The sequence below is a fragment of the Panthera pardus genome, unplaced genomic scaffold (genome assembly GCF_024362965.1).
Source record: "Panthera pardus isolate Hobbes unplaced genomic scaffold, ASM2436296v1 HiC_scaffold_16, whole genome shotgun sequence".
Classification (NCBI taxonomy): Eukaryota; Metazoa; Chordata; class Mammalia; order Carnivora; family Felidae; genus Panthera; species Panthera pardus.
The window spans coordinates 60,708,081-60,730,396 of NW_026526721.1; the positions used below are offsets into that span (position 1 = coordinate 60,708,081).

At 35.7% G+C, this 22,316-nt stretch overlaps 1 protein-coding gene across 30 annotated transcripts in view; it reads right to left on the reverse strand.

Annotated features, from left to right (window-relative positions):
- The window catches only part of ZBTB20 (zinc finger and BTB domain containing 20), a 775,662-nt gene that overhangs the window by 540,841 nt on the left and 212,505 nt on the right, over positions 1–22,316 (reverse strand). For 5 of the 30 annotated variants that reach the window (XM_019448031.2, XM_019448032.2, XM_053903368.1 and 2 more), the window contains one exon: positions 4,066–4,138. The exons of the other annotated variants lie outside the window; for them this stretch is intronic. The gene's annotated coding sequence lies outside the window, so the exon portion shown is untranslated. The remainder of the gene's footprint in view (positions 1–4,065; positions 4,139–22,316) is intronic. 30 annotated transcript variants of the gene reach the window in all.

Below are 22,316 nucleotides of genomic sequence, written 5' to 3' on the forward strand. Positions count from 1 at the left end.
GTAGTCAATCTTACAGAGAATGATTTCTTGACACAACAGTTACGCTGGTTGAACTATAACTAATTCCTAAATAACAACGACAACTAACAGCGTTTTATCAGATAATGTTTACTTGCTATCATTTCTTATAGGAATCTTGATTAATTACCTCTCATCCTCCAAAGATTATTCCAAAACATAATAGTGCCTGAAATAAAAAGTTTTTTCCTCTGAACCTAAGCATGAATTTGCTGTGGTTAATATGAAATTGCTTTGCAGAGCTGACCCCTCACAAGTAAAAAAACATGAATTAAGAGCAGCATGTAGGTGAAATGTAATAGAAATCAGGCCATCTTGAGGGAACTGCCATCTGATATGGATCACATACTAGTCGGCCATCATCCTTCCTCTCTTGTATTTTTCTGGTGTTAAACTTAACATCAAGAACAACTGATAAACAGAGCATAAATCACAGAAGCCCACAGATTCCTGAACACTGAGATAATTCTGAGCCTCACTTCTTCACTGTGTTGTGTTGGTGATGGAGGTGGAAATGTGAGAACAAAATAGTGGCGATGTTTTACCTAATTTTGATTAAAAAAAAAAAAGCTGCCAAGGAGAGAAACACACTAAAAAACAAAACAAACAAAAGAAAAAAAAAAAACAGCCCAGTTTGTTTAGTTTCTCAAAACAAAACAAAACAAAACAAAACACACCAAAAAGAGGGAGAGAAGAATCCCTCCTCTTTGTCTTAGCCACATTGAATATGGACAGAAACAGTGCCCTAGAATCTCTCTCATTTTCACCTCCAGCACCGATCTCTCCTCATCCTGTCTTTTCCTCACAAGTATCCCCCACTCCTTTCTTCTTCCCATTGTTCTTCCCATCTCTGTTCTTTTCCTCTTATTCTAGTAAACTCTTGCCACTCGGTAAGTCATCTGCCCCTCCCCCAGCCAAGGTCACTTTTCCGGTTGTTTTCCATTCCCCTGGTTCTACATTACCAAAGTCCTGACACTTCACCAGCATGAACAGAATTCTTAAAAGGAAGGGAAGGAGGGGAACTGAGAAGAATTTTCTTCTGTGATAGAAGAAAGTCAAGGGATATGAGCACTCATATGAAAATATGCAGGCCTCAAATTTTGTAAACCACTTGCTGCTATCCTCTTATTAAATCCTCTGCACATCGCATCTCCCATGTCATATTTTGGTTAGTTATCAGTCATAGATAGTTAACTTTCAACACACAGGGTAGGGAAGGTAGGTTACTCCCTGGCCTCTTTTTTTCATCAGGTCTATGGGTCTACATCTACACCCCAAATGTAAAAATCCATTAAACCGATTTTTCAGTATCTCCGCCTTCTTACAGTCTTCTGATAGCCATCATTTTATTTTTATTTTTAGAAGACCTTTTCACCTTCTTCTGGTCAGAACAATATTGTTCTTATTCATTTTCCTTTCCTTCCCAAATATCTTACCTCTGGCTTAACGTTACATGTGCTACTAGTACAAAATTCATTTTTCTCATTAAACAAGACCATCGTCTTCAAATCATGAGATCCAAACCATCCAAAGTAGGAGCCCTCTTTAATTATAATCAATAGAAGTGACTTAAACTCATATACATTTAAATGAGAGGTAGAAAGTGATGTTAAAGGATACATGGTTCAGGAAGATGAAGTGAATTATTTAAGGTCATAAAGCAAGTATGGAATCCAGCTTGGACTTGGATTCAGACCTTCTTTCTGACATGATCCCTCATTGTTTTTTCCTTGCATTCATTGATTGCTAAATCTCACCATTTCTTTTTTCACACATAAAAAAGCTACTGTCCGTATTCTTGTGACATAGTGTTCTCTTGAACACAAAAATACATTCATGTTGGAAAGTGAAGATTATTCACACAAAACATTAAACAGCTTGTAGGCCCTTCATAATACATTCCCAATTTAACTTTCTAGACTTCCTTTCTGTCACCTGATCCCCTGCTTTCCTGCCACCAATCAACTGTTTGTACACATAAGCTCTTATTCCTGCATAAAATTTATTTTTCTTCCCTCTTTCCTCCAGGAAAAGAAAATAAGAACTTTTTTTTTTAAAGGGCAAACTTAGACATTATTTGTTCTTGGAAGCCTTCCCAGTATCTACTACATGAAGCCTCAACATCTTCTCTTCCTCAACACTTTTCCTACTCGTAGATCATATGTGTTACTGTTTTAAAACTCTTGCCCCTTGTTAGCTTGTGAGATTCCTCTTGGTAGAGCACATGATAAATATTGGGAATACAAGAATTAAAGACACTATCCTTGCCCTCAAGAAGTTTCCAGTATGGTCAGGAAATCGAAAACATAAACAATTATAGTCCAGCTCTGACTTAAACAGCATATTTCTGTATAATTGACTTGAGTTACAGTTGCACATATTTTTTGGTGTAATCAAGGCTATATTACATATGGTAAACACAAGTACCCCAAAATTGACTCAGAAAAAGCAGGCAAGTAGTCAACGTACATAAGAAGGAGAGCAAGGAGAAATAAACTATAAAGATGTAATGGGAGAAAAAAATACCAAGTTAATTGAAGTACAGGCTTAATGCAAGAAAAAGCAGCTTGGGGAAAGGAAGCAAGATATTTTTGGTAGCAAGAGCCAGAAAGGCTACAGTTGCCAGAAATGAAAAAGGGACTGACTATGGAGCAAAGCTATGTTCCAGGGTGCCGCTGGGCATTGACTTCAGTGATTTATATAGTTTATTTCAACTAATACTCATAACCACCCTGTGAAATAGGAACTATGAGGAAACAGAGGCTCAAAGCAGTTATGACTTGCTCAGCTAGTAACTGAAAGAGCCAGGATTCAAACTCAGTAACGGTGGATTCCAAAGTCCACCCTTTATATATTCAATTTTGACCTAAATCCAAGGAAGCTGTGTCCACAGAATTAGTCAAAAATTACCTTATTTTCTCAAAGATCAAAGTCTAAGAGAGACTGTGTATGAACCTAAAGCTCTTCACATCATTAATAGAGAATAAATTCATTTTATAGTATAATCAGATTATCTAAATAACTCTAGCACAGCATATTTGAAATGAAGATACCTGGGAAACCATCTAGTACAACTTCTTATTTAGCAAATATAAAGATACTAGTGCTAGCTAATTGAATTATATAGATTACTAAGGAGAAAAGTTTTGAGAAGGAATAAAATACAAACTCTGTGTTCTTAAGCCTGCAGATCATGAGAAAAATACCATCTTGTCCTGTGTGGGTGAGCTCCATAATGCTGGGCACTTGTTTCTTTTTGAATAATTGCATCTCCATTATTCAGGATGGTAAATGGTACTGTTACTGGCACATAATACACATTTTATAAAATAGTAGTAGTTTCATAAAGGGATGAGTGGGTCTGTGTGTGGGAGTGTGTGTGATGTGGCTGCAAGTGTGTAATTAATCAGAAGTTTGGACATATTAGCTAAATTAATTTTTGTTTGCCATTTGGTTCATATCATTTTCTCCTTGAAACCTTCCAGTAACCTCTTAAAATGCCTTACATAGCAAGGTCTCTGCTTTAAAATGACTTCATCAGAAATCAAGTTTAGTATACTGTCAATGAGTGGAACTGGCAAGGTATCCTTTGGGTAGAATCATTGGGAATTTTTTAGACTTATCAAGAAATAACTCAAAATACTTTTGATAAAGTGGTAATATGAACATTTCATCTTAATCTTAGTTTTGGGGGGGATGGGGAACACAAAAGCAATGTTTCATTTCTAAAACCATGTTCCCATGAAGCTGAGCAGAAGGACTGCTTATAACAGAATTTTCCAGCCAAATTCTCAAAGGGCCCCCAACAGGCTTTCTCAATTTGTGGGCGCTGTCCTCTAACAATCTATTCCTTTCCAGACTCTCCTTGGAAACCAAAGATTTATGACATTCTCTTCATATTTTAAAATGAAATTGGTCCTGTTAAAATAAAAATGAAAACTGAAGGCCTGTCTTTATTCCAATACCAGTGCTGTCTGGACAAATCCCTCATTAATATGTCCTACTCTGAAGATATCACCCATGACTTTGCCTCTGTAGGAGTCTTACCATTATTTGGACATTTCCAGAAATCAAGCTCACTACAGGCATTTGTGAAGATGAGCTGTACTTAGGCAGAGGCCTGAAAAGGAAAAGTAAATAAATACTTGGTTTATCAGGTTGTAAAGGGGGAAGCAGACCCTCCCTTTTATAAATGACTTCTAAATCTCCTGCTCAAATTCCAGAGTAAAGGAAAAGTCATATGGACCGAACATATTTCTTTAAAAAAAAAAAATGAATATTCACTTAGTAATCCTGAAATGCTTTCTGCTCTTTGAATACATTCAAACAAGTGGGTATCGCAGCATTTCACTGATAGCTTATCAAACCACAGAATAGAACAGGAGGAGTGAATAAAAAGGGCTTTCCTAGGGGAGCTCCATGGTCATTGTTCTATAAAAACATATGAACATATTGCTATAAACTCATCTTCACAGGAAGTCACCCAGCTTAATAAGCACAGACCTGCAAGTTAATATTAAAATTCACTTTGATTTCTGCAGCAACAAGGCTGATCCAACTAGGAGCTATTACATAAAACTCTTATTGTCATATTCGTCATCACCACCCTCAGTAGAGACCACTGCCAGCACCAAGAAGCCCTCAGTTCATCTCAGGAAATATGCTACACAGACGGCCATCCCACTAACAATGTGGTGGTGAGATGGCCCTGTTTATTTTATCAGAATGGCACTCCTTTAATTGTTCAATTCTCTTTATTGATGTCCTCTTTCATGTATAGGTCTATTAGATTCTACTTCCTCTACTGTCCTCCCAGGAATTGGTGCTTGCCAACTACAATAAGTTGTTTTGACAACTTGTCTAGCTATACAATACTCTGTTTCTTTCCCTCTGCAGTCTTTTTGGCTTCAAATGAGTGCCTTCAAAATATAGCAGAGACTATCCAACCAAACTACGCAACAGGGGGAAAAACAGCTTTCGATGCGTAAGCACCGTCCTGCCAAAACCGCAGTCTTTCGTGTGCTCATAGTTCTCTCTCCTTTCCTCCTTATTTTTATGGAAAAATCCCCTTGCTATCTTGTCTACTCCTATCTTAATAAGGAATGACTGCCGTGACTACCCCATCAACCAACGCCATTCACCGCCAGCACCTCTGCTCTCCTCGTGTGCTTCAAGAAGAACTGATTAGCACTTTGCATAATTAACCTGATTAGCACTGTGCATAATCAAACTGATTAGCACTTTGCATAATTAAAAAGAAATAATAATAATAACAATAATAAGCACTAAGTAATATCAAAAGCTGTTAGTCCCACAGCCCTTTGGTTACCTCCAAGATGAGTTCGGTAGGGCATATTTTGCACCTTCACATGGAAATCTTTTCTTTTACTCAAAAGTCAAGAAAAATACATTAAAATGCTTTCAATCCATAGACCCATCATGATTTTAATATCCATATCAGTTATCAAAATAACCATTCTTGCCCATGTGTGCATTCCTCAGTTTCAGCCTTGCATATTTTACCCATATCAAAATGGACAACAGGTGGCTATAAAACCAAATAGATAAAAAATGTTTGGAATCAAATTAGAACAAGGATGTATGCTTCTTTCTTTTTTTAATTTTTTTTTTAGTTTATTTATTTTGAGAGAGAGAGAGAGAGAGAGAGAGAGAGAACATACGTGCAACTGAAAGAGGGGCAGCAGAGAGAGAGGGAGAGAGAATCCCAAGCAGGCTCTGCACTGTCAGCATGGAGCCTGATGCGGGGCTCAATCACATGAACCATGACATCATGACCTGAGCTGAAACCAGAAGTTGGATGCTCAACTGACTGAGCTACCCAGGCACCCCCAGGATGTATGCTTCTTATGTAGCTATAGAACTATCCTATGCATTGTTTCTGGGTTTTAATGAGGTATATGAAAAGAATTGGACAGCCTTTCAGGAAAACCTGGCTCTGATATTTACCCTGTGACCTCAGCTAAGTCACTTAACTTCTCAGTAGTTCAGTTCCCTCACCTGTGAAATGGAAATAATAAGGCCAGTTCTGAAACCTCAAAAGTTGCTGTGATAATAAAATAAAACAGTAATTTAGGAAGGTACTTTGTAAACTGTAAGGCACTACCTATACATGAGATTCCCCAATTCTAGGTCTCTAAACCTCTTATCCCCTAAATTTTATTTCATACCATGGACAATCTTAAACATTATGAACAATAATATAATTTTATATATTTAATGCCTTAGAATTAAAAAGTTACAAAATTTTTTGCATACTTTACCTTATTTCCTATTCAGTAGCTGAATGTGATTAGAATTTTGATTTGGAGTTATAATTTAGCTTTCGTCATTCATGTATCCGTTACACAGCTCTCTCATTTGTGTTTCTACAGAGGTTAAAATCAAGCTGTTGCTGGAAATGCATAAGAGAATAGAAGAAAATCTAGTATGTTTGTATTAACTTGGTACTGCAACTTAGAGAATTCTGCAACTTGCCTTTTCTCTACCAACCATGGCCAACCATCTGCTCCTGGTGACCTTCAAAGGATTCATTCCTTCCATCCCACTTTCCTCCAGGAATCTAGGAAACCATCTCAGATACTCTTCAGTCAGAATTTCTCTCTCTCTCTCTCTCTCTCTCTCTCTCTCTCTCTCTCTTTTTCTGGTGCTCCCATAATATTTTAGCTGTAACTCTACTGTGTATGGTTTGCTATGTTTTAAGTAGGTGGTATGTGTCTGATTCCTCTGGAACACTAGGAGCTCCCAGAGAGAAACCACTCTGGCTTTTCATCTTTGCCCCCCACAACAGCTGCCACAATGAGTGATGGACATGGTAAGCACTTGACACATTTGTTACTGTGGGCTTGAGGAAACTAGACAGTAAAGTATGTATTTCACTGTGTGCTTAACCTGTAACTGCTGTATGCAAATCTGGGCAATTGCTTTACTAACTGTTTGCTGGGGACTACAAAGGTATTTGACATACCCATAACCACTTTATTGGCCATTAAAATGTTTAACATATGTCAAATTACTTTTTTTTTTATTTACTCAATCATTCATTTAGTCTTTCAAAAATAAATGTGAGTGCTTAGTAAGTGCTAAGTATTGTGCTAAACATTCAATATAGCATTGATCAAACTCAAAAAGAACTGTTGGTTCCTCTAAAGAAGTTTATAGTCTACGTATCTTTTAAGGAGCCTACAGTAGCTTTTATAAGGCTGGGGTGGACTAGCTTGGAAGGGGAACCTTAAAGTAGCCAAGATCATCAGTTGCAAGCTACCCACCATGGAGCCATAAGCCTCTCAACCTAAAGGAAAGGAACCCACAAAAGCAGTCAGTGTTCCTGAGCCAATCATCCATTTTACAATTCATTTAATTCAAGAAAGAAAATGCTGCTGTGGAGATTATTCAAGTCCAAATGTTCCTGGTGAAGGTGCTTCCAGTAATTCTGGGAAGGAAGCCAATCCCCTAGTTTTATATGTAAATATTTAAAAAACACACACATATATATAAGCACAAAGGAAAGGTCAGGAAGACGTAAGTCTTTTAAAAATCTATTTTAATAATTTTTTTCTATAACTGTCCACAGAAGTTTGGGCTTTTTTGTAGCCTTACATTTTCTTTTACACAATACACCTGCTTTTTTTTTCTAAACTAAATATTTCTTCCATCTAATGACTCTCTTTATTAGACAGCATCTAATTTGCATACATTTACATACAATTTAACTGCTAGCTTGTGAGAACAAAGAAATGGCTCTGTATTGTACTGAAGGACAATACTCAGTAAAGGAAGGTATAAAAACCAACCAGCTCAGTGACTGTGTAAGCTCTTTGTTTCAAATATACCAGGCTTTTTTTTTCAACATACCAGTTAAAAGGGGCAAAAATTATTTCATCAAACAATGAAAGATACAGCACTACTTTGTTTAACTGCCCATTTCTTCCCCAGCTTGGTTACTACAATTCAGGGGTCCAAGTTCCCTGAATCTACTATAATTTCCTTTATTAGATTTGATGGATTCAATCCCTCCACATATTTTTGTTTAGAGTCTTATTCCTAAATCCACCTGGGATTGCACTGTGATAAAGCTCTGTTCCGATGCTAATTTGTGCTGCCACAGGCCTTGTTCCACTAACCGTCAGGGTAGATATGACATGCTGTTCACCAGTGAAAAATGCCTACCCTTACCCTTAGTAAGAACAGATTTTACTGAGACTTCAGGGCTTTCTGTACGTTATGAACCAACTCTTCAAAAGAAATGTTTTTCAGCATCCACTGGGGAGTAGATGGGAAAGGAAGACCTGAATATAGGGAGAGAATATATGCTGAAGGAGAAGTGAGAGATAAAGAGTTGAGTCAACTGCTCTCCACTTTGCAATGGCACCATTTTTGTAAGTCTCCAAACCCGGAAGACTACTGAGAGATTTGAATAAGAGAAGAAAAGAAAAAAAAAAGAAAGAAAAAAAAAAAAAAGAACTGGAAACCAGGGGTCCTTGATCCTCCTTTGAAAGTGAATTCATACACTCTGTGACACAGGGTAAGTCACTATGACTCTTCTCTGTACCTCTCATCTTTGACGCATGGAAAGGGAGATTATAGAAAGCAATCTTGAAGAGTTTGTTCAGTGTTTTGTAAATATTAACTATTGAAAACACATGAAATAAGTAATAAAGCTGCGGTCACAACCAACTGAAAATAAACACTAGAGGGATTTGAGTTTCTGAAATGCCATGTGTAAAATACCACAAAAAATGAAATATGGTATACAAAAATACTTTAAAATTATAACAAATGATACAGATATAAGGCAATATAGGACAAACCAAAAAACATAAAGCCGCATATGAATTGGCCCCACAGGCTCAATGAAAATATAATCCATAAGTGGGTGCTAAAAGAGGTCATGGAAGATGCATTTTCTTGGAAATGCATTTAATATCATTAGTTTGGCCTGTTTTCTGCATCTGATAATGCAGATTTACAATTTTAATGACCAAAAGAGGTGTGAACTTGTCAGTGATAAGTGAAGAAATTCTACCACTCTGTGGGGCTGCAGAATGCCCACATGATTTGGAACCTTCAGCAGCCAAACAGATTGCACAATCTCTACCAGCGATCTTGAAGCATGTCTGATTTTTCCACCTGGTGAGAAGAAGCCTGAGTTAGAGACTTGTATTAATGCTGGAGTGCTGGCGTAGACCAAGTCTGCCAACTTCCTAACCCATAAGCAATTCCAAATAATGATCCAAAATAGCACTTAAAAGAAATGATGAGATGCTGTCCTTTTAAAAACCCCTAGGTACTGACTAGATTCTAGTCCCTATAATGAGGGGAAAGGAAGGAGTTGATCCGCTGAAAACCATGACTTAGCTCGAAAAATCCTTAAATTCCAGGGAACCTGACCCTGACCCCCATACCCCATGCTCCATGACAGATTGAGGCAATCACCTCGTGACTGTCAGTAAGTTTTACGTGTAAGTTCTGTTTCTAAGGCTCATTAGCTATCTCCTGTTGATATAAATTTGAGGTTGTACTTATTTTTCATGTCACAGAATATTATCTGTTGACACCCAGCATCAGACCTATTTTCTACACTCTGACAGATTAAATTCTGCCTTGTTTGTTTGTAAAGCATCTCCTAATACTAACTCAGCCAACATCACCTGTGTTGGAGGTGGTTAAGATCCACCTCCCCAAAGCATGTTACCACGGTGACAAAGTAGTGACCTAATTTGCACACACCTGCTGGGTTAATTGGGCCAAAATGAAAGATGATATATATGCTCAAAATCCAAAACTGATTTTTTTCCTCAAAATTAAATATTTGATTTTTTTAAATTAGCAGTTTCTAAAGCTAAGTAACATACTCCAGGTGTGCATTTGCCAGTTAATATACCCTGAATGTTTCATGACTCTTGAGGAGCAAAATATATTGAGTGATGAATACAAATCTTTTATGTATTTTCTGTGTGCAATGATTAGTATGAGTAAGTGGTCTCAATCACTGAATACATGGGGTGTGCCTGAGGGGTCAAGCCATTGCCTCAAAGCAAATAGGGACATTTCAACTGTGCCAAGTTAACATTCAGAGTCTGAACTGCTTCTGAAAATGCAAGTTCATTTTGGAGCTACTCTCCATAGCCTGTGGCAGCCTGCAACATCTCCTAGACAAAAACGTCACTTAACTCTGGTTGACCTCCTCTACCCCTCTGTACTCATCCTTCTGAGACCACTGATAGTTTTTCTTTGAGCCATATAAAGTTACATATCAAGAACTGATTAAGATATGAGCAGACACTTGCAAAGACTGCTGACCAAGCCGCAACAACAGGTAAGTGGTATAGCTAAATGCGTCAAAAGCTTGAAAAACGCATATATCTGTGACTCTATTCTGCTTATAGTAATTTATCCAAAGGACATAATCGGGGATGTTCATAAAAATGTGTACATAACAACATTCATCATATGTTATATTTTTTAATTTTTTTAATGTTAATTTATTTTTGAGACAGGGAGAGACAGAGACAGTGAGCAGGAGAGAGGCAGAGAAAGAGGGAGACACAGAATCCGAAGCAGGCTCCAGGCTCCAAGCTATCAGCACAGAACCCAATGCGGAGCTCGAACTCATGAACCGTGAGATCATGACCTGAGCAGAAGTCAGATGCTAAACCGACTGAGCCACCTCGGTGACCCATATGTTATTTTGAATAGAGAAAAACTGGAAGCAACTTGCATGTCCAAGAGTAAGAGATTGGCTAAATTATTATAACACATCCATTGAGTGGAACACTGTAAAATCAACAAAAAAATCATGCCACAGAAAATTTATTTATTAACACAAATGTTCACAATATATTGCTAGTTGAATCAGAATCCACAATCACGCAGAGTATAATCCTATATTTTTGAACGCACACATACACACATCAAAATGTTAATAATGATTGATCTTCTAAGTTACAATCATAATATCAAGGGTGATTTTATTGTCTTCTTTTCTGCTTTTTTTGTGTTTTCCAAATAGTTTTACAATGCTGATGTCTTACTTTTACAATAGAAAAATGAACATTCTATTAAAAATAAAGGGTAGAAAAAAGTTAAATTACATTTCCTGATTCCTCTCCCTCACTTAGATTTCACATCTCACCTGTCCTTAGGTCTCTCCTTGTCAATTCCAGTCATGAATAGAATAGCTGTTAAATTGAATAATATTCTTTTATTGCTAAATAGTCCACTCTTCTAGCTTAATTATTTACTTTACTTACTTACAAACTTTCAAAAATGAAAGCCATCAGACCCCTTCTAGTCTTTGAGCTGCTTTTTAAGCTTTAGAAAAGCAAAGGAAGTAAATGCCCTTTGGTAATGAAGGTGACTGGAAGGGAACTTTTCAAGGTACAAATATGTCTATTTATCACCTGGCTATTGCATCCTGCTTAAATTACAACGTTCATACTTTGATTTTATTTGTACAGTTATAAGGTCTTACTGATAAGTAAGTGCTTCTCTTAAGTAAGTAAAATTAACATTACCATATGAACTGGAATTACTGTTAAAAGTATCTCGCTAGGGGTTTGATTTATTCTATGATGCTTTCACTGATTTAATCATTGCTGGAATTATCAAAATACAATAATTTATTCTCACAAGTAAAAAAGTTTCTCGGGATTTTCCTGTCATAAACAATAGACATCAGTGATTGATAAATAAAAGAAAAATATGCCATTTTGACATTTTAGTTCTTATTCTAGCACTTTTTTTTTCTGCCTTAGTGCTTTAGTGACTTCCTATAAAAAGTTCAGGGGACAAAAAAGTGACTCTTTTATTTCAAATAATGAAATAAAAATTTATTTTAATGCCCCAAATAAGTGTTAATAAATATTTTTAAAACATATAATGCACAAAAATAAATTTTTGTTGAATTAAAGATGTAAATATTGAAAGAGACTAAATCACCAAGGTACTAGAAAAAAATATGGATAATTTTTTGATAGGAGTTTTCTATACCATAAAGGAACTGACTGATAAATCTAGCCACAGAAAAAGTCTATAGTAAAAGTCAAACAGCAAATTAAAAACTAAAAAAATGTTATATTTTAATTTTTATTATTTTTTTAAAGTTAATTTATTTATTTTGAGAGGGAGAGAGAACGTGCGTGGGAGAATGAGTGGAGGAGGGGCAGAGAGCAGGGGAGAGAGAATCCCAAGTGGGCCCTCACTGATAGCCCCAATGGGGAGCTGGAACCTGTGAACCGTGAGATCATGACCTGAGCAGAAATGAAGAGTCAGAAGCTTAACCAACTGAGCCACCCAGGTGCCCCCAAAACAAAAATATTTTAAACACCCCTTACAGAAAGTGTTATTTTCTGTAATATAAACACCGGTTATACACATCAATAAAAGATTTTATAAAAACCTCTACAGAAAAAGTAAAAAAAAAAAATTAATACCAATTTACAGAAAAAGAAATACAAACACTAGTAAACACTTTAAATGTTTTTAAATCTAACTCATAAATTAAAAGAGCAAATCAAAATGATGATAAAATATCATTTTCACTTTTCAGATTGGAAAAAAGTTGTTCAAACTCAGTTTTGGTGAGGTTGTGGAAAAGCAGGAATTCTCATACACTGCTGTTACAAGTATATATTAGAGCAATGTTTATGAGGGGGGCACTTGGGTGCCTCAGTCAATTAAGCTGTCTGACTCTTGATTTCAGCTCAGGTCATGATCTCACAGTTCATGGCTTCAAGCCCCACATCGAGCTCTGTGCTAACAGGACAGAGTCTACTTAGGAGTCTCTCTCTCTCCCTCTCTCTCTGCCCCTCCCTCACTTGCATGCACAGTCTCTCTCTCTCTCTCTCCCTCTCTCTCTCTCAAATTAATAAACTCAAAAAAAAATGTTCATGAGGAAAAATTCTTAATAGCCATAAACATTTGAATTATGCAAATATTCTAGGAGATTATATTATGTATATTAAAATGAGTACAAAATACATGTAGAAGGCTGTTTATTGTAATATTTTTGAATAGAAAAGAAATTGGAAATAACCGAACATCCATAAATTAGGCACTAGTTAAGTACATTTTGTTAAATCTATAAAAGAAAATATTAGGTAGCAATTAAAAAAGATGATATAGCATAATATACTATAGTATAAATACCATAAAATCTCTGAGATATGGTATTAAGAAAACAAAGAAAATACATGGGAAACTGGAATGATATGATTTTCTCTGTATTTTTATTTATTTGTTTTTCCCTCTCTATTTTTAAAATGAAGGTATGTTGGTACATTTCTGTACATAAATACACTTGGACCTGTTTAACTCTGGGAATAGCACTGTAAGTTGAGGAAGAAATACTTTTCATTTTATATCCTTGTGTACCACTTTATTTTCAAAAATTTTTTACCATTTGCATGCATTTTTAAGATAAAAATAGCAAAAATGATTGTTCGTGTTATAGAGTATAAGGAAAAAGAGTACCGCATTGCTCATCCCTCACTCTGTACTTGTCTAGACCTATTCACTGTTTCCATTTCCCCATCTATAAAATAACTGAATTACATTAGAAAGATGATATGTAAATTATCTTATAATTCTACAGTTTATATTTTTACGCCTTAAAAATCCAGTACAGAATAGTGGATAAATACATTTGAGATTCCAATACCTACTTTGAGCATCGACAGCTACTACAATGAACAAATCTCTATTTGGTACTTTGTAGACAAACTGTATTCATGTCTTTATGATGACAGAAAATGATGTATATTGCTGAAAATTTTGACAGGCTGAATAAACTAAATATACTCACTGTACAAGTAGTGCTTCTGGGTCTCAACAGGTCTCAGGTGTTGAAATATGCCAAACAAAACTGATCAGAAATGTATTTCTTATATGCTTTACTGCCAACTTCTAACCTTGGCCCAGCTGTTTTCTTGAATTTGTCATTGATATATGCTCTCAAATACACAACTTGAGTAGAACAAAATGTCAAAATGGTTTATAATTTCAGGCATATATTGCCATACACACTCTTTAAGAGTACGTGATATTCTATAACATTTTAGTGCATGATTGCAAATTATAAGAAGTGCTCTGTATCTTTTTAATTTGTAGTACCTGAAGCTGCAGTATGATAATGACCTTCTTCCATTATGACTTAACATTCTGGTCACTTGGATAGTTGTTTTTAAAAGCAAAATTTCTCAGTCATGGTTTGGATGACAAATATTAGCTCATTTAAGTTATATAGTGAAGATTTTGTATTGTGTATTTTTCTGAGAAAGTAGTTCTTTCCTCCATTTCTGGTTGCCATGATTGTGATAAGAACAGCGCCATGATTCATTCAATGGTATCACTGATAACAATGTTGTGTTATCAATCACATCATAGTTTTGTTTACAAATTGGAATGGAGGTAAAGCCTATCAAAAATTGTATTAAGAGATTTTTTAGTTTCTCTGGTGAAAAAAAAAATTAAGCCCTCTCATCTAAAAACTTAATCATTTCTGAAAATGCTATTTGGCTCCATTTTTCAAATGCCCACAGTAGACTGTCTACTTCCTTGTGCATTTTTTCATATAGTATCAGCCTGGGTCATGGTAATGCTGTCATCTGTTACAGCAGCAAGCAATGGGAAAATAATAATGCTGTGAGTGTAATGTTGATTAGACACATTAAACTCAGGAAAATTCAATCAAATCTCATCAATTTCAATAATTTACTACTACACGTCCTTGTCTAGTTAGAGATAAACAATTTAATTTTGAATGAAGCATTTGGAGAAATTTCTACTTTGGAATGAAAGTAAAGATGAAAAGAACAGATTTCCTGTACTCACCTGAAATGGAAAGATAACTACATATTCTTGAAAAGTTCTGTGCTAAATCTTGGCCTGCTATGAGAGTAATACTTAAAAAAAAAAAAATTAAATCTAAAGATACTCAGTTTGACCGTCCACTTTCACTTATGGCCTGGATACACAGAAAAAGAGATAAGGGGGTGATGTTACTCCTAGAAAAAATGATTTGCCAAAAGGATACATGATAGTTCAAGAAACCCTGTGCCTCCTTTACTGATTCCTGTTACCAGAGCATGCAATGGAACTCAAAAGGAAAGCTAAGAGTAGCAATGAATCCAGTCCCTCTGTGGCCAAACCAACTTTGTTTTTCACACACAGCAAGTTTGTTAAACTTTAAGGAGATACAGTTGAGCATTTTTAGTCCATTTCTGAGTGCTTACTATTGCTGTGTTTACTATCAGGATAAAGAGGAGAATCAATTGGTTGCCCTGAAGCATACCTCTTAATTATACATCGTTAATAGCTAACAGACAGCTCCTTGCTCCTCAACTCTAATACATATACACGTTGGGAGCACAATTCTGAGTAACCTGTAAGAATATGGAGATCAAATTTCTCGTACTCCAGATGTTCCCTTGACTGGATCCTTCATATTATTCAGCATTAATTTAGTTCTGGTATTATTTCCTCAGAAAGTCCACTCATGATCATTCCCCGTGCCCCCAGCCATTCTTCATCCTATTTTTTGTTATTGTACTTCTTGAATAGCACACACCACTTTCTAAACATATTTATGTATTTGTGAACTTGAAACTGCTTATGGTCTCTGCACATACACACACACTACCACCCCACCGCTGTATTAACTCCATGAGGTACAGGATCAGGGTCTTCTTGTTTAAAATGTTTGTTTGTTTATTTGTTTGTTTATTGTGAGAGAGACAGCATGCACCAGTGAAGGAGGGACAGAAAGAGAGGGAGAGAGATAATCTCAAGCAGGCTCTGCGCTGTGAGTGCACAGAGCCCAACCCCAGGCTCAATTTCACTAACCGTGAGATCATAACCTTAGCCAAAATCAAGAGTCTGATGCTCAACCAACTGAGCCCCAGGGTCTTCTTGTTTAGATCTCTATTTCCAGTGTCTGTGACTAGGTCTGACTTTCCCTATTGTATTAAGAGAGTGATCCATACCAGAGAGAACTCTGCAATTTGGTAGAAGGATACTTTGCTCTCTTTGGTTCTTCTAGCAACAAGAACAAGCCAAATTAGAATAGGTTAATTCGGGAGCACCTGGGTGGCTCAGTTGGTTAAGTATCCAACTCTTGATTTTGACTCAGGTCATGACCTCAGGGTTGTGGGATTGAGCCTCGAGTCTGGCTCTGGGCTCCCATACTGAGCATGGAGCCTGCATGGGATTCTCTCTGTCCCTTCCTTGCTCTCTCTCTCTCTCTCTCTCTCTCTTTCCCTCTCTCTCAAAATAAATAAAGAAAGATAAAAAAAGAATAGGTTAATTCAATTAGTGTAGTTTGGGTGCTAATCACAGTTTTGTAAATCAAAATCACATTTTCACATTTAACTACAATACTATTTCAGAAAATATTTAATTTTCATTTTCACCTCTTATTTTATCCTGATTTTTTTGCTGGAAAGGAAGTCTAATACCTCTAAATTTTTATGTCCTATTAGCATACTATTATGTGTTAACCAGAACACAAGTGCACCATAAAAGCTGTAACTTAATAGAATTGTTCAGTAGATAAGACTGGTCATAATTCATATAACCACTCTACTAATTATCTATTTTTAAAATTCAAATTGTTGATTTATTGAGTATTCTTAAAGAAAACACACTTGTAACAGACCATAATCATGAGGTGGAAAGGACCAACAAATGCTTTCACTTCTATTCCATTTCTTTTAGGATTCGCTCTACTTCGCACCCTCTGTTGGCCCTCACCTTAATAGTAGTCTACTCCTTATGAGAAACAAAAAACACTGTCCAGAACTTGAGAATCGACTTGGAAGAAGTACAAAGAATGCAAATGTTTCAGGTGGGCAGAGCTGAGCTTAGATTCTGTCTCAGTCACTAACTGGCTACACAGAGTTCAAAACTGACCTTTCTGAGCTGAGCCCTGCGTTTTCAATCTGGTCCTGGAAACTCACGACTTCCAGTTATGAGTATACTTAATGGCTATATATTTTTATAGATAGCCAAATGGATGATTCTCTAATAAAGACCTTGCCTATGCTAAATACAGAGAGAGATTAGTATAGCTAGTTCATGGTTTCAACAGCTAAAATCTAGCATAATGACTTTGTCACCTTACAACACTAAATTTCAGTTGCATACCTGGTTTACAGAATCTGGAGACAATCATGAAAAAATGATTCAGGTTATGAATAAAACTATTTTAAAGTTGTACTTTATGAGATATTTGGTATCTCAACACACATGGATTCACAAAAAAGCTGAATAATACCCAAGTCAGTTTTTAATTTTGCACTGCATCTGTGGAGTAACTGTAACCCTGTGAATTACCGAGTCTATGCCTCAAGTTTAGCGTTTATAACAAAGAGAAGTTTCAGTAGTTTAAAAGAATATGCAGGAGAATGACTCATGATTCCATTAAATCCATAAAAACACCAAAGAGCTAAGGCAACAAGTATTCTATAAATTCTGAGCAGATAAATTTTGTCAACTGCAGAGCAGAGAAAGGATCAATATGTGAAATGTAAATAAGCCTTCCACAGATATTTACTATAGAAAAATAAAGTTACTCTCTATAGTAGGTTGAATACTGTCCCTCACAATCTCATGTCTACCTGGAACCTCATAATATGATTATTACTAGGAAATGAGGTCTTTGTAGATGTAATTAGTTAAGCATCTGGAGATGAAATCATCTTGGATTTAAGGTGAGCCTTAAATCCAATGACTGGTGTCTTTATAAGAAGAGGAGAGAACAGAGAGACAGAAAGAGGAAAAGGCCATATGAAGATGGAGGCAGAGTCTGAGCTCATGCTGCCAAAGCCAAGGGATACCTGGGGCCACTAGAAGCTGTAAGAGGCCAGACAGACTCTTACATAGAGCCTTCAAAGGGATGTGGCTATGCTGGACCTTGCTTTTGGACTTCTGGCCTCCAGAACTATGAGAGAATAAATTTGCTTTAAGCCATCCAGTTTGTGGCAATTTGTTACAGTCCAGTCATCCTAAGAAAGTAATACACTCTCTCTGTACTCCATAAAAGTAGAAGCTGACACAGCAGTTTCATGAGAGTAAATGGTGACCTCAAAGTCTCCAACTGATAAGGGCATAGAAGTATGAGGAAAGATCAAAGAGAAACTTACTGGGAGGTTGGGGTGATGGTTGCTAGTAGTCGTAACTCAACTTTAAGAGGAATATACTGCCCACTATTTAGAGTTGTTACCCCTTAAATCCTACGGAAAGATGCTATCCCAAAGTAGTGTAAACTCTTCTAATCCTATACTTACAAGAAAGCCAAAGACTGGTCTTAAACAGGTGCTGGTCATTTTTTCTTAAGAAAATGATGAGATAGGGGCGCCTGGATGGCTCAGTTGGTTTAAGCGTCTGACTTCGGCTTGGGTCATGATCTCGTGATTCATGAGTTCGAGCCCCACATTGGGCTCTGTGCTGACAGCTCAGAGCCTGGAGCCTGCTTCAGATTCTGTGTCTCCCTGTTTCTCTCTCTGCCCCTCTCCTGCTCTCTCTCTGTCTCTCTGTCTCTCAAAAATAAATAAACATTAAAAAATTTTTAAAAATAAAATTATGAGATAATAAAAAATATTTAAAAATAAAATTATGAGATTTATATTTTTTAGAATCCTAAGTGAAATATTGACATGAATAAATAATAAATATTTTATGATGGTGCATGATCAATAGAACAAATATTCTTAAAATCATTTAAGTAAACATAATTTAAATCAGCTAACAAATTAAAAATTATTTATGCTGTTGAAGAACTGGATTCAGAAAAATAAATATACCCATTTCTGATCAATGGAAATTTAAGTATGACATCAAGTGACAAATATACAGGGGAAAAAATCAATTTCTTTTGGCCTAGGGTTTATCCTATCCTGACATTGGCAAAGACACTAATAAGTATGTATCACTTTGCTTGAGGCATCAGACCAGCATTATTAAAAATTATGTTTGTCTCCTAATATCCAAAATTAATCATTTTTTAAAAATAGTTCTGAACTCACCTATCCCATTTGCTATATAAATTTAAGACATCATAAAAGCAACATGTTTAGGTAATTTTCAACTCACCAATTTTTTCTGTAAATACCATTATGTTTCTATACTTGCTTAAATCTCAAAATTCAAAACTTACATTTTTTATCTTTAAAAAGTTATGTACTATAGTACAATCCTATTTTTATCTTCTTAACAAAAAAATGAGAATAGTAAATAGTGTGAAAGTTTCAAATACTTTAAAGAAAATATATTCTGAGAAATAAAAGATTTATTCATACATTTTACCCGAAATATACAGAAATTCATATATTTAAAACATTAGAAATTATTTTCAAAAATTCCCTTAAAGACCCTCAAAATCATAAGAATGCTACATGCAGATATCCATCATTAAATGTTGCATGTTCAAATCAGGAAATATTGAAGGGATTATCCTTCTAGGAAGCAGCAACTATCAATTATTATTTTTCTCTTTTTTTTTAACCCAAGAGATATGCAGTAATCACTGACTATTGGTAAATGAAATTGTTTCTGTAGTTAGTACATTTTAGTTAGCCAACCTTCTGATCAATCTTCTAGTCATCAAATATTCTAAAGGTGGGAAAAAATGGTGCTTAAAACTCAGAGATGAGTTCATTTATATTCAAATTGTTTTCGGAGACTTGGTCTCTGAACACTGTATTAGCTCAGCAAGATGTAGCAGATTAAGGTATTTATTATAATCAGGTGGAAAGTTGTGGGTTCGGCTTTCGGCTTTGTCCAGCAAAGCCGAGGATGGCAGAAAGCATTACTCAAGACTCCATGCAAGTCAAGAGAGGAGAGAGGGAGGCTAAGGGAAATCTCCCTGAGCTGTGCTCAAACTCCCGTATTTACTGAGCATGCATTCAGGGAAACAATGTGTAATACGTCAGTGGGCTACATGCCAGTAAGAACACACTGAAAACGTGCAGAAAAACAAGTTAAGACAGGGTAAAATATTCCATGCAATAACATGGTCTAAGGAATTTATGAGTATAGGCAGGACCGAACCCCTAGATATACATTAACTAGGTAAGTGAAGTGAGTGCCCCCTAGATATACATTAACTAGATAAGCGAAGCACAACCCACAGTTTTCAGCAAGGCCAGGAAGCAGAGTTCTGCTTTGCAACGCGTTCCCTATAATCTCCTAATCCAGGACATAGCGATTTGATTTCCCACAAAAGTGAATACAGTTATGTCGATAGCTAGAACAATTTCCAAAGAATGAATGAATGGATGAATCAAACACATAAAGGCAATGTTTAAAATGGATCAATATAAAAAATTAAAAAATAAATGGATCCATATAAAACAGTTGCTCTAAATATATAAATTATTAATATTAAATAGTTATATTTCAAATGAAAGAATTGAGGAGCTATTAAGTTATGGAGGAGCAAATGATTCAATTATAAATATTAGTAAGGACTAGGTTATGGAGTGTTTCTTAAATTCTTGGTTTTATTAGAGCAAATAATAAAAATGGTAGGGGAAGAAGGATCTATATAGTAGACCATGTTAAACATTTTAGTACATGGTTTCAGGGTAATATTATGATAATGAGGATAAAGGAAAAGAAAGAAAAGGAGGAGGAAAAGAAAAAGAAGAAGGAGAAGGGCTAATTGTATTTTCAGTCTTTGGTGTACTGTCATCTCTAATATACAGATGAGCAAACTGAGCCTAAAAGCACACGGGGGCCTGCCCAATTTCTCATAACCAATAATATGGAATGCAGAAACTTAAATCCAGATCTTCTATTTGTAAACCTCACACTCCTTCCACCATCATGTATTGTGTCTTTGTTCCCTGAAATGAGAAAAATGTACTAAAATCCTTAAATACTATGGTTAAAATAAAAATCCCCCAAAATTAGTGTTGAGAGTGCCGTAATATTTACAAAAGTAAAAATCAGTTTTTTTAAAAAAATATTGTTGTTACATACCTTTATAGAGGACAAAATCCTCTTTGAATCACCCTCAATTTTTAAATAGAGATTACTGGCAGTGAGAAGATGTTCCCCAAACTGTTTTGTACCATGAAGGACAAAAATAAGAAATTACAGAAACATAGGAGAGCCTAATTTAGATAGGAGAAGTCAATGAAGTTCTCTCTGACAAGGTATTGTAGAATAAATAATAATATAATACTTCATGGAATTTATAGTCTATCAGAGGAGAAAAACTTTCAACTAATAATTACATAACCACCTCTATATTTGCAACTGAGGACCATTCATTATCCTTGATTATTCACACAATTCCATACTTAACTCATTTATTCACAGAACTCCTCAGCCTGAAAACGATCTCCTTTCTCTTTTCAAGTTACTTATGTCTTATGTTTCATGTTATTTCAAGGCCTAGTTCAAAGTCTCACTTCTTACTTGCAGCTCACTGAGCTCTCATCTCCACGGAATATCTTTAGTACTTAATGACTTTTTCAGCAATGGCAAATTGGTTTCATCTTACATCCAACTTCCATCAGTCGGTAATGGTCGTCTAAAGTGTTGACTTCAGGAGGAGTCTTAGATCAAGTTCTGGGTTAATGGCAGAGAGAACCATGACAGATTGTGGTGATGTACTTCATGGGCACCGAAGGGAAATAGGAGGACATCAGATCCAGGGCATTTATTTGACAGGAGTGCTGATATTTTCACTTTTACAGCATTCGTTTGACACCACACCAAATCCAGGTCTAAAGCATGAATTTAATACTGAGGGTGACTTATTTTCTTTTATTTTTAAATTTATATCATGTCTCTTCAAGAATACTGGAAGATTCCTACAGTCAAGGACCATCTATATAATTCTTTTTGTCCATAGTGTCTAGGCCGGCCTTGCAAAGTAGGCATCTGCTGATGATAATGAAATTTCTTTTTTTTCATAATTCACTATGACTATTATTCATAAACTCAATTTGTCTCTTGGTTTCTCCCAAAAGATCATCAATGTCAAAACCATGTTAAAAGGACTCTGTAACATGAACTATAAACTTTAAATACATTGTCTTTGTCATCTCCAGGTTGAAATGAAACACTAGGAAATTGGTAATATTTAAGGGTTAAATATATGCCTATCAAATAATATAGTGGGATGAAGAGAAGATAAAGTAAATACACATTTTTAAATGGATTTAAACATTTTATAAAAATTCCAAATCTGTATCTTTTAAAATATATTTTGTATATTTAGTATGTCCTAAAATTTTTTTCCCGTTTTTAGTAGGCTGCCCTTCTTGCACATA